Genomic DNA, 11,979 nt, shown 5'->3' with positions numbered 1-11,979 from the left:
TGGTTACATAGTTCATTCAGCTAAAACAGTAATATGGTCTTTAAAAATTTCATGTAATAGTCTGCATCACTGACTGTAGCTTGATTACTGTACATGTAAATGTACTCTACTTACTGATTTTATTTATTTATTTATTTTAACCAGGGCTCTGAACCGGTTCAAGGAACGACAACGAAAACCGGAAACGAACGAACGTAACGTAACGTTTTTCCGATGATATATGTCACCAACCGTCAAGCATTAGGCCTACATTTAAGTGAAAATGAATGTCAAGTAATATGCAGCTTGTTGTGCGTTTTGAACGCTGTGAACACAGAAAACAGAATAAAACAATAGGCCTACATAACACATATAAAATAAAAGGGAATAGGCCTATAGGCTATGCGAAATATTTCACTTAAATAATTAGGTCTATTAACAAAACGAAAGTGGTTCATTGTGGCGCACTCCAAAGATCTAGGAAAGGAAACAGACATTCTGCTTGTTTTCGTTATTTGGGTGTCTTTTGTAAATGTATGAATTATGTCTTGCTTTTACCTGTATGACGATAAATTACATTATTTCTGAATAATAAAATGCGGCGTATAGCCTACGCGACTTATCTTTTTTCCTCTCAGGAATAGCATCAGTATTTTTAACCATGCAACAAACATTTTAAAATATCTTGAAAAAATACTTTCAATTTCTAAACCGTTGTTTTTCATTTTGTTTAATAGGTTTACATTAGGACAGAGTCTTGTTATAAAGATAATTGTAGGCCTATTGGCTAAGACGGCAAATACTCTCTTTGTTTTTTAATAAATAAAAAGTGTAAATAAAAATGCTCTACGTATTATTACTATTATTAAATTATTATTATTATTATTATTATTAAGTAGGCTACATGCAAACAAAAAAAAAAGTTTAAAAAAATAGCGTTATTAACTGTTATTTTTTCTGATCAAACCGGTTTCGGAACGTTAATAATACAGAAGGAACGCTGGAACAGAAACGTTAAAATACCGATTCTGCTCGAAGTGAAACGATTTTTTTTTTTGTTTTCAATCCCTGATTTTAATGTAAAAAGCTCTTCAGTTACCAATGCATTTATCTAAAAAGCACAACACATAGAGAACTATCCTAAAAGGCCAATGAAATCACTCACATTCTGCAGGTAAAACCCACTTTCATTCAGATGTTTCTTATACATGAATGGCTAAGCAAGTTCGGTCACGTCCTGACTTGATGAAGACAAAACTTAGATCTACAAAAAAAAAAAAAAAGGCGAGAAAGAAATGGAGAGAAGGACACCCCTGACAGTAGCTTATTATACTTCTAATTTTAGACTGGTCACATTCACTAATAAACCTTGGGGACTTTGATATTAAGTTTAGGCAGTTTAAGCCAAGCAGTCATGTGTCTTGAATGGACATCTATCACTATTATTGCTTCTAAAATATCATGGATCTTAAAGCAATATAAAGGCACACTATGTTTCAGTGTTTCATCAGACACTCCCGGAGCTCTGCCCTCTGAAAGGTTTTGGTGGCGCCATAAGGAGTATGGAGGCTGAATGAATAGCGGTATTGTACGGTGATGTGTAACTAAGGTGCACCTTTGCAGTCAACCTTATGCCTGACCATGGATATCTCTCAATCCCTGAGGAGGGAGTAATATTTTTCTGTTTTTCCTCATGTGTAGAACTCAGGGCTTCCTCATGTCAATGATACAACATAACCGACAGTTTACCACAGCATACAGGCGTTTTTGGTGGGGGTAACAACTAGAAAAGGCCAATGTATTATAATATTATGAAATACAAACAATCTGTGAAATAAATCTCACTTTGCCTTTCTTATCACTTGTAACTACAGCCTGCATGACGACCAGAGAGGTCTGGTGTTTGTCTCCCCCTCACCCCCGCTCTCTCAGCCCGCTTTGGCCCGGATCTCTGGTCCCTCCTGGGGCCCCTCCTTACAGCAGGGCTCCCAGTACTGGAGGCTGCCTTCCCTCAGTGTCGGCGCTATGCCCGACATGCCTTTCAAGGCCTGCTAGACTGCAGGGCAGACTTTCTGGCTCCGCTGCCATTGTTTGCTTGGCTGCTTTGCGCCTCATCCCAGGAAAGGATTAGCATAAGAATACTTAGGCACATTGAGATGTGCCCCACGACCAACTCTCTCTCTCCTATCATCCTCACTTCTTCTCATCCTCACTGAAGTCCCACATCTCTTCCTGACACCACACCAATCACTGTCAAGCAGCTGCATCGTGGAGAGTCAGTCAAGCAGAGACTTTGAACATAGCACAAGACTCCAGAGTCTTTGGTGTCACAGCAGTGGATTGCAGGAGAAGAACAAAAGTTAATCTGTGGAGCACTTGGGTGCAATATGAGCTCCTCCGGCCAGATTCCTCTGGAGGGGTAATGGGTTGAGACACCATTCCTAGAACAAAGCCCCCAAAATCTGAGCACATTTTGGCTGAGAATTTAAGAAACTCAGCTCAACAACAGCTCGTCTGTGACACATTAAATACATCTGACTAAAGAAGCTGATTTGATCTTAGTGCTTATAACTGGACCAGTTACCACACAATGACTTCAAAGTGCTGTGTGCTTGATTCGTCATTACTTTTACAGCCTGAATGTTGTTTCCTAATTTTCTTAATTAGCCAAGAAGATTTGTCAGTTGTTGAAAATAAAACTTTTTGTTCAGCTCCAGTTGTATGCCCATTTTTAAAAAATATAGCTGCACCATTTATGATACAAATATTTGTATAAATATAATGTTTGTAATAGAATGTATTACATTAGAATTATTGTTGGTATTTATCATCACAAAATTCTGTTATTGATGTAATTTATCATTACTGTAACTAAGTGCACTGGTTTAAAAACAAAGTCGGCATGAAATAAAACACGTGATTGTCTTTTCCTCCCAATTTTAAAGTAAACTGGATTATTGTCCTGCCCTAAGCCAATGCACACATCATCAGAGAAGAGATATTGTTGGGAGAGGGAGGAGAGGTTAATGTTCTGATTAATGTTCTGTTTTGATTTCATGGAGATTTTAATTATTGATAAGTTCTCCCAAGGTTCTTTCTGAACTGTATTATTACACTTCTGTTTTTAACCTGATAAAATAATATTTTTTTTCTATTTCTTAGTATTTACAAAGGAACAAATATGGAGATGGAAAAATCCACAAATTTCCTGGAATTACTGGAGCAGCAGAGGTTTATTGCAAATGTATTTTCCATTACCTGCCGCACACATTCCTCCGAAGGATCAGAGCAAGTAGGTGTGCTGGGGTTTGATGAGAGACAGGTTCAACACAGAGACCTGCAGTACTCCCCATCTAGTTTTCAACTCTAGTGAACCATCTCCAAACTTATGACCCTGCACTGGGATCCCCTTTACTTCAAGGGACACATTGTATCATACAGCTGGGCATAACACCTCTAATGGTCTCTATTAAATAAATGGACTTTATTTATCATTGTATATATTCAGACATAACACTATCAATCTCGACTTCTTTTTTCTAAAGGAAAATCCTTTTTCCCTCTGTGAAAATTCCTTCCTGTATATTTCACAGCTTTGCATCTGCTGAGCACAAGTCTGCACCACAAGTGTGAGAGAAACTAGGTGGAGCTGTTGCCATGGAAACCAGTCACACGTGGATGAACTTTGGCCTGTAAATGTTATTTCTCTAAAATGAATTCCCAGATCCAAACATGTGGAAACCATTTGTTGCAGTCTGGCCATCACTGATGTAGGGAGCATTTCTATCTACTGTGGTCATGTAATCACCACATGAAAACACACTTCTTGCTTGTTCTGCAGGGGGTGTCTGCCTATAAGAGAGGTCAAGAAGAACTGTATCTTTTATCAGAGGTTTTCTTACCGTACAGAAAGATCCATTTCTGTGAAGCATGTTGGCATAGTGTTTGGTAAGCACGGAGGCTGGCTACAGGTGTCATTCGGATCCAGGTGGCTGAATGTCCAAATGGCATTTGGATTCTGGCATAGTACCACAAAACCCTGTTAACAAAGAATAGGGCTGGGTTAAATAAAATACTGATTTCTCGATTTTAAATCGATTGTCACTTTGATGGATCGATATCAATTCTTAAATCCCAAGAACCGATCTTTTAGTCTATGCTGATTTCAGTTGATGAATGAACAAAACTTTGTAGCATGCCTCCCATTCAATAGATCGCAATAAGCTTTGTGCTTTGTTACTTTTGATATAAAACAGTCTCAGATTTCAAATTCTGTCAATTTTATTACAAAATTCTTACAATAAATACAGTTTTGGCACTCTTCAATGTGGCGTGATAGATCACTGTACAGAAGCGGCACCGCGGATGAACTTATCTCTTCCCCTTTACTACTAGCTTCAGCATGATTTTAACATGAATGAACATCAGAAGATGCATTGAAAGACACAGTACAACTTACTGAAATTCATTGTTTTTATAACCCATTTTTCAATATTTAATATATGTGTGAATAAATCCTTCATGTTTTTATTAGTCACCATTTAAATGTTCATATTTAAAAAAATTAGTAGAAACATTTGTTGATATATATACCCCAAATAATTATTCGTTATTGAATCGAATTGCAAGATTGTGAATCAAAATCAATTTGTGAAATTTGTGTGAATACCCAGCCCTAATAAAGAACAGAATATTTTATTTAGTAAAGGATGTTAGAGTTGTAATTTTTTTGCAATCAGTTTAATAAACTGAAAAAGAAAAATGGGAGGGAGTTTATGAATATTAAATATTTGACTGCATATTTAAATCAAGTTAACTTGAGACACCAGTTAATAATTGGATCCAAACCACCCACTCTATTTTTATTATCCAGTGAGTCTAACCTATAGCAACTCAGACCAAGTACTACTACATTACAGTACTTGTTTTGAAGCATTTTGTTGCTAATGGCAGCATTTCAATTTCAGTGTGAAAAGAAAAAATGTTGCAGAAAGTGTCCTGTCGCACCTGCTAAGAGTGTAATCTGCAACCAGTGTTGGGTGTAACGCGTTACTGTAATTAAATGACTTACCCACTGAAAAAGTAAGGGATTACTGTTCATTTTTAGGTAATTTAATTACAGTTACTTATAATGTACTTGCGTTACATACTGTAAATTAGTTCAACAGTTCTGTATAAATCAGCATTGAATTTAAAATCTAAATTTGTCATCTAAAGGTAAACGTGAACGCTGCCTCTTTAAAATCGTTAGCTGTAGTGCAGTTGTTCGCAATTTCGCACCAGTTGGCTGCGTAGTCGCTGTCTGAAGATGTCGGCTGAAGCGAGTGGCTGTTTTGCAGAATGGAAATATTCCAATTACTTCACTTTTTTGACACAGGTAGGTAAGAACATTACAAATGTAAGCTATGTCCTAGGGAGAAAAAACTGCGCGCGCTCTCTGAGAGACGGTCTTCAGTCAGTGTGCTCTCAACCAAAGCGCACACACATAGCCGCCTCTCGCGAGTGTCAGATTTTTGCAGTTTATTACACATAAACGTTCAAATACACACAGTTATGTCAAAATGCCCATCTCGGCGTATATTCGCATTGGTTATGTGAATGTGAACAGCATGTGTAAAAGCATATTTTCTCCGTCCATTAGGTCTTAGTGACAGCAGACTTTAAAACACGCTACTGTCTACTATTGGCTGTCTGTATTATAAATGATATTCAAACAACAAAAGAAAAGCTTAAATAAGGATTAATCTATATTTAATTTGTACAGTTATAACTATGCAGAGTTAGTTTATATTTGATTATTCAATTTCTGTGGTATTTTTACTTACTACTATTAGACCTACCTGGAAGAAAAGAAAAAAGCATTGTTTTATTTGTATCTTTAAATATTTTTACCGAGGTATCGAGTATTGTGCACTTTTGGTGGTGTCGGTACCAACTACTAGATTTTTGGTACCATGACATCCCTATTTGTTACTAAAAAATTTTAAGTATTATAGTATGTTTTAATAAAGCTAAAATGTTCTAAAAAGCTATAAAAGGCTAAACTATTCCATGTTTGACTCATATTTAAAATTATTAAAAGTTATTAAGTTATTATAAATTATTAAGAGTTTCCTTTCTATTATCTATCAAGTCAATGTTTATAGGGATTTTAAGAAGTAATTAGTAATGAGTTGAGTTACTTATTGAGTAATTAAATTACTTTTCAGACAGAGTAATTAGAAAAGTATTTTAAATACAACATTGATGATGTAATTAGTAATTAGTAATTAATTACTCTTTAAAGTAACTTACTCAACACTGTCTGCAACATAGCTTCATTGAAAAGATTAATGGGATGGGGGAGAACTGTGCACAACTTAGATTTTTGAGATATATTCTTATCCATAAATGTAATAAATTCATATTTAAATTTGCAAAACAGCTCATCCTAACAGAAAGTGAGTCATTGTTAAACTTCAAAGACTTGTACACATGTACACGTGCAGCAAGCCCCCCCAAAAAAGCTCAACAAGGTGTACACTGTAACTGACTAAAATATGAATTATTAAAATTATTAACATATCTGTTGGACATTTTTAAAAATCCTTTTGTTTGACAATGATATCAGAAGAACAGCAACTTGAACAGAATAATCATAAAATATCTGTTACATATACAGAGAAAAGAACTGATACACGTTCCTGTTCAGAAGACCTCAGAAACTCTAACACATGGTTTGTGGCTTTGTTTCCTTTATTATCTATAATTTAGTGACTGTCTTGCAGCTTTATATGAACAAAGCATTTTTTGTTTGTTTTGTGTAGCCTACATTTATATTTGCTTTTATAGCAAAATTGCACATGGTTTGGAGAACACTGGGCAGGATGTGGAAACGCAGAAAAAACAGAAAGGTGTTCATCTGATGCTGTACACAGAACTTGACTGAATTACCTAACAATACTCATACTTTAAAAGGTATCTTTGACAAGTAATTAAGCTTTTTGGCTACTTTGGTTGGGTTAACATCAGCATTCTGGCTTTTTTAAGCAGAAAGAAAGAGAGACAACATCTAAAGTTTATATCTAAAGTCTGCCACAGAGTGAAATTAGACTAGTTATTTTTACAAAGAGACAAGTGCTGGTATAGACCTTATGTAGCACCGCCCCTTTTCAGTTTTGCGCTCTGTCTTCTGGTTTGTATTTCCGCAGCATGAAGGTAAGATCTTATGAATTTATGAATAAACAGCTCGTTTAAAAACGACATTTGTAATTGACATCTGCTTCAAACATTACAATGCTCTTGACTTTCGTTAACTTTACAATAAGTTAATTCACTTCGCACTAGCTAATAAATCTTTGACAGCAATGTCATAGAAATATACACAGTAGGGTTGGGCCGATAGACAATGCCATTGTCCATCGCCGATGCTGACAGCCATCACGATGTTGAGCCGGCAACGGGATCCAAAAACCAAACATCTTAATTAATCACACTATATCGCCCAGTTCAATGCATGCTTTTAATTTCCGCACAGTAACAATAACATTATGAACTTGTTCCCGATCACATTACAAATCACACTTGAAACAGTTAAATGAACACAATTTAAACAGTAAAGATTTTATTGTGCAAAAAACGCCAAACGGATTATAGGCTACTAGATGTTTTATACGAACTAAAGCACTGATATTCAAATGGCGGACTGCGGTTCGCTTCCGGACCCTGGCATGTTTCCATCCGGACCGCAAGACAGAACGGTAGCACCATTTTACTGCTTCTAGTTGAAGCGAGCAGAAGATTGAGCAATAGCTACATTTGTTACAGAAAGTATTATTTTTTGTTAATGTCAGTTAAGAAAAACAACTGATCATTGTTAGTATTATCTCAGGTCCATTAAATAAGTTATTTTGATTTTAGTAATGTTATTAAACAGTAACTAAGACATTAACATTAACTAAGTATAATTAATGCTTTATAAGTATTTTTCATTGTCAGTTTGCTAATAATGAACTAACATGTTAACTAATGAAGCCGTATGTCTCAAAGTTTTACTGAACAATAACAAATAATCAGAACATTTCTAATCATTAGGACATGTTGTAGTCCAGATTAAAATATAAAAATGATTAAGTTTGAAAATAAATAGCCTATTAAGTCTTTAAGTATTAGGTGCTGTGATGTACAACATTGAGATTACAAAAAATGAATGGCTATTTGAAGCACTTTAAAAACTTCACTAGCGCAGTTGCTTTGTTTGCGGGGTAACCGCTGCATTCTGCGGTTCCATCAGTGCCCTCTGCTGTCAGAGATTGAACGTGCACTTTCATTCAGCGTGTCACCTTCACTCATTCCGCCATGTGCTTCTCATACACGTTGGGCTTGTTTATATCTGAGCGCGTGTCCCTTTGACGCAGAATACAGCGGTGTTGTGCATTATATACAGTTGATGGGGGAAGTATTCTTAAATGCATTATAAAAATTTTAATAATTGGTGATAAATTATTATTTACGGTATTTCGAAGTCCCACGATAACAATATCGTGCATATTCATTATCGTGATATATCGCATTACCGAATATTGGCATGTCTAGCTCCATGCGCGTTCTCTCTTTCTCCAGACGTGTGCCGATGAATTAAATCCCCCCCCACCCCGATGTCATCGTCCATCGTGATGTTTCACTGTAGACATTGTCCGATGCCAATTTGGTAGATATCGCCCAACCCTAATACAGGGCTACCGCAAAAACAGATTCAAACTAAAAATTCTAAAGATGGCTGCTGGCTTGTTTCCCTAGTGCACAAAGTCTATAAACAAGGCCTGGAGTGAAAGGCATTCCAGGCATTACAAGTCACACAAGATGTTCATCACATGACATTTTTTAACAAAAAACAACAACAACAAAAAAAAAAACAGGCACTTGTAATTAAATTTTCTAGATCTCTACAACAAAATGAAATCTCCTAAATAACATGGAAAACCAGTTATCTAACTCATTACAAAACCAGACAGAAATCTTTGCACTAACCCAACCCATCATTGAATTCACCCTATCCGGTGCCACTCTAAATAATTTACTCCAATAGCCAAGTGTATTTAAAGCAGATCAATACCATTAAAGGACAGCTGGGGCATACTGAACAAACAGAGACCACTCTCCAGCACTACACCAACCACCCACTGCATAGCTTTATCCAATCTATCTTTATCTGATCTGCCATCACACTAACCAACAGTGGCATAGAAAGAGTTAAAGAAATCAATGGCTCTCCCTCACTTTTCTACCATCCAAGCCTACAGTAAACGTTAAAGAAAAGTCTGTTCAGTAAAAGCTCAGTAGTGTGTATCAAATAGCCAAGCTCATCTAGGATTAGTTTTCCACCTTTTAGATCAGAATGATATGACTAAATGGCGAGGGTGATACATCAGCACCTTTACGATGGGATGGGTGATACACTCAGGACCAGGTCTGAGGTGGCCGTGTGTGTTTTTCCCTCTTGCTTAGCCATCCTGTCTCCAGAGCGAGTTAGGGAGGGGTGGGGGGCTGACTTTAGATGGTGCAGAAGCCTGAGGAACGCAGGCAGGGATGTGAAACCTGATCTATACTGCCTCTTAACCCTCCCGCCCCCATTCCCCCCTCCTCCCCTCCAAGCTCCCCGCGCTGCCACCTCGCCACAGACTCCCACTGCAATCCGATCCCTCGCACTGTGGCTGAGATTGAAACACACTCCTAGAGGGCTCCAGGGCAACTTAATCTGGGCCTGGCTGATATTTTAAAAAACAAATAAGTAAGGAAAAACATCTGTGCTTATTGTTGTATGATATTGCAGCATTTTAAGCAATTAATTTATAGATTTTGCACATTATACGAGGGGATAGATCTGTGCCAGTGAAAATATGCCAATAAGAATTTTCGACCTGGGGTCCGGGGAACTCCAGGGGGCTGCAAGGGAGTGCTAGGGGGTTCGTGGAAATGCTTAAGAAAAAACAGCATAGATTTTAAAAAAAATAAATAAATAACATAGATTAAGATGACAAAAAATACATTGAACACTACTTTGGTATGAATATAAAATGTAATATTTAGCTATTTTATAATATTTTTTACAGTATAAATTAGGTCTTTATACAAGAAACTATACAGAAGCATTTACATTTTCAGAAGGAGGTCCTTCACGTGAGGATGCTCATATTTGCGGGTCTGTGGCATCTAAATAAAAGATTGAAAACCCCTGAACTAAAACATCTTTTTACTCTGGACACAAAGAGCATGACCATCACATCTGCATAACAATTAATAATTCATTAACATTCAAAGAAAGACAGAACAAATAATTGCTCTAGCAGTTAGAGTAAATAAACACATGCTACACACACACACACACACACACAAATATCAGGACATACAATCACTCAGTGTTTTGCATTTATTAACATAATAATCATCCAGAAATTTACATTCTGTCATCATTTGCTAATCCTCATGTCATTCTAAACCTGTATGACTTTCATATGTTTGTGGAAAATAAAATAAGATGTAACCAGTCACCATTATTCTTTATTGTATGGGAAAAAAGATACAGTGAAAGTGAATGGTGACTCCACTCCCTAATGGTCTGCGTAACATCTTCAGAAACTCCTACAGGTTTAGAACGACGTGAGGATGAGTAAATGATGACAGACATTTTCATTTCTGAATGAACTAACTCTTTAACCAACCTGGTTCTGTTCTCATCAGCACAGAGCTCCCAGAGTTTGACTAATATTTTTTTTTTTTCAGAGGAGATTTTGAATCAAGCTGTGGAATGCACAGATGTCTGGCATGTATATACTGTGAGCCTTTAGCTTTAATTTTCTAAAATAAATCCACTTTCCTCAGACTAAGCCTCTCTCTCCTCCAGGCCTCTCGAAGCAGGACTGCTTCACAGGCAGTGTTACCATCTGTTTTTTGACCTCCTCGAGAAGGTAAAGGAGCTGAACAGACCCCTCCCCCCCAGAACCCATAAATTAAAAGCAGCTTTTGTATTGAGGGCTAGAAGTATAGCCACAAGAAAGACTAAAACCTGAAAAAAAGGAGTACACACTGTACAGTTAAACTAGGAAAATTTAAATGTAATAAATTTCCACCCACAGATGCAGCTTGTATTCAGAGGCGGATACGTGACCAGAACAGCCTGAAGATAAAAACAATCCACGATAAGAATATATAATCCAAAATATAAAGATATTGCTAAATAGTGAAAAGAAGCAAACAAAACATGTAAAGCAGTTCCCATACGAATGATAAATCAACATTTATAGGTAACGCACAGCTGTCAGATTATTAGGGAAGTTGTTGCTAGCATTACGCGACGATCGCGTTAATAACTTTTCACTCAGACTTTTACAGTGACAGTTTTTCTTCCAACAATAATAATGGTATTTTAAACATATGATAACACGTAAAATTACGAGGATACGGTATTGTTTTGAGAAAAGACAATCCTTATTGTTAGTTAAGTTAGTACATTTAAACGTATTTTGACTTGCTAACAGCGATAGCTCACTAGCTATAGTTCAACTCGCCGCACTCTTGAGAAAATTTTACAACAAAATTATTTAATAAACCTGTAAACGCCCACCGTTTTTTCTCTTTAAGCCTTGTACAGTTGTGTACTGTTTAGTGAAAAATATAACACGCCACGACAGTCGCTTTTGCCTTGGCAAGTCGTTTAAAATATTACGTGGAAAATGGAAAATTCAGCTCAACAAACTTTCGTGAGGCAGCGTTAGCTTAGCCAAGCTAACACTTTCCATTTCACTTACCGAAAAGATTCTCCAGTAAATCGTATTTTCGTGTACTCCGTCAATTTAATGAGCTCTCGACACTCGAATAATTCAGAGGGTCGGTTGTAGTTGTGGTCGTGATTGACTCTGACTGAGGTCCGTTAAGGGTCTAGCACTGACCATCACCGTAGAGCGTACTGCACTCACTGATTGCACGCAGTCAGCGGACAGCAGCTCACGGCAGCGAGCGCGC

The 11,979-nt window shown here is 36.9% G+C and overlaps 1 protein-coding gene across 3 annotated transcripts in view; it reads right to left on the bottom strand.

Moving 5' to 3' along the window:
- bmpr1aa (bone morphogenetic protein receptor, type IAa) overlaps positions 1 to 11,979 on the bottom strand; it is a 25,700-nt gene extending 13,721 nt beyond the window's left edge. The window contains exons 1-2 of one of the 3 annotated variants that reach the window (XM_051916175.1): positions 11,766 to 11,979; positions 3,882 to 4,018 (exon numbers count right to left, since the gene is read on the bottom strand). The gene's annotated coding sequence lies outside the window, so the exon portion shown is untranslated. The remainder of the gene's footprint in view (positions 1 to 3,881; positions 4,019 to 11,765) is intronic. The other 2 variants (XM_051916172.1, XM_051916174.1) reach the window with 2 other exon arrangements.

This window comes from Ctenopharyngodon idella, chromosome 13 (genome assembly GCF_019924925.1).
Source record: "Ctenopharyngodon idella isolate HZGC_01 chromosome 13, HZGC01, whole genome shotgun sequence".
NCBI lineage: Eukaryota > Metazoa > Chordata > Actinopteri > Cypriniformes > Xenocyprididae > Ctenopharyngodon > Ctenopharyngodon idella.
This window is presented reverse-complemented; position numbering and strand designations above follow the sequence as displayed.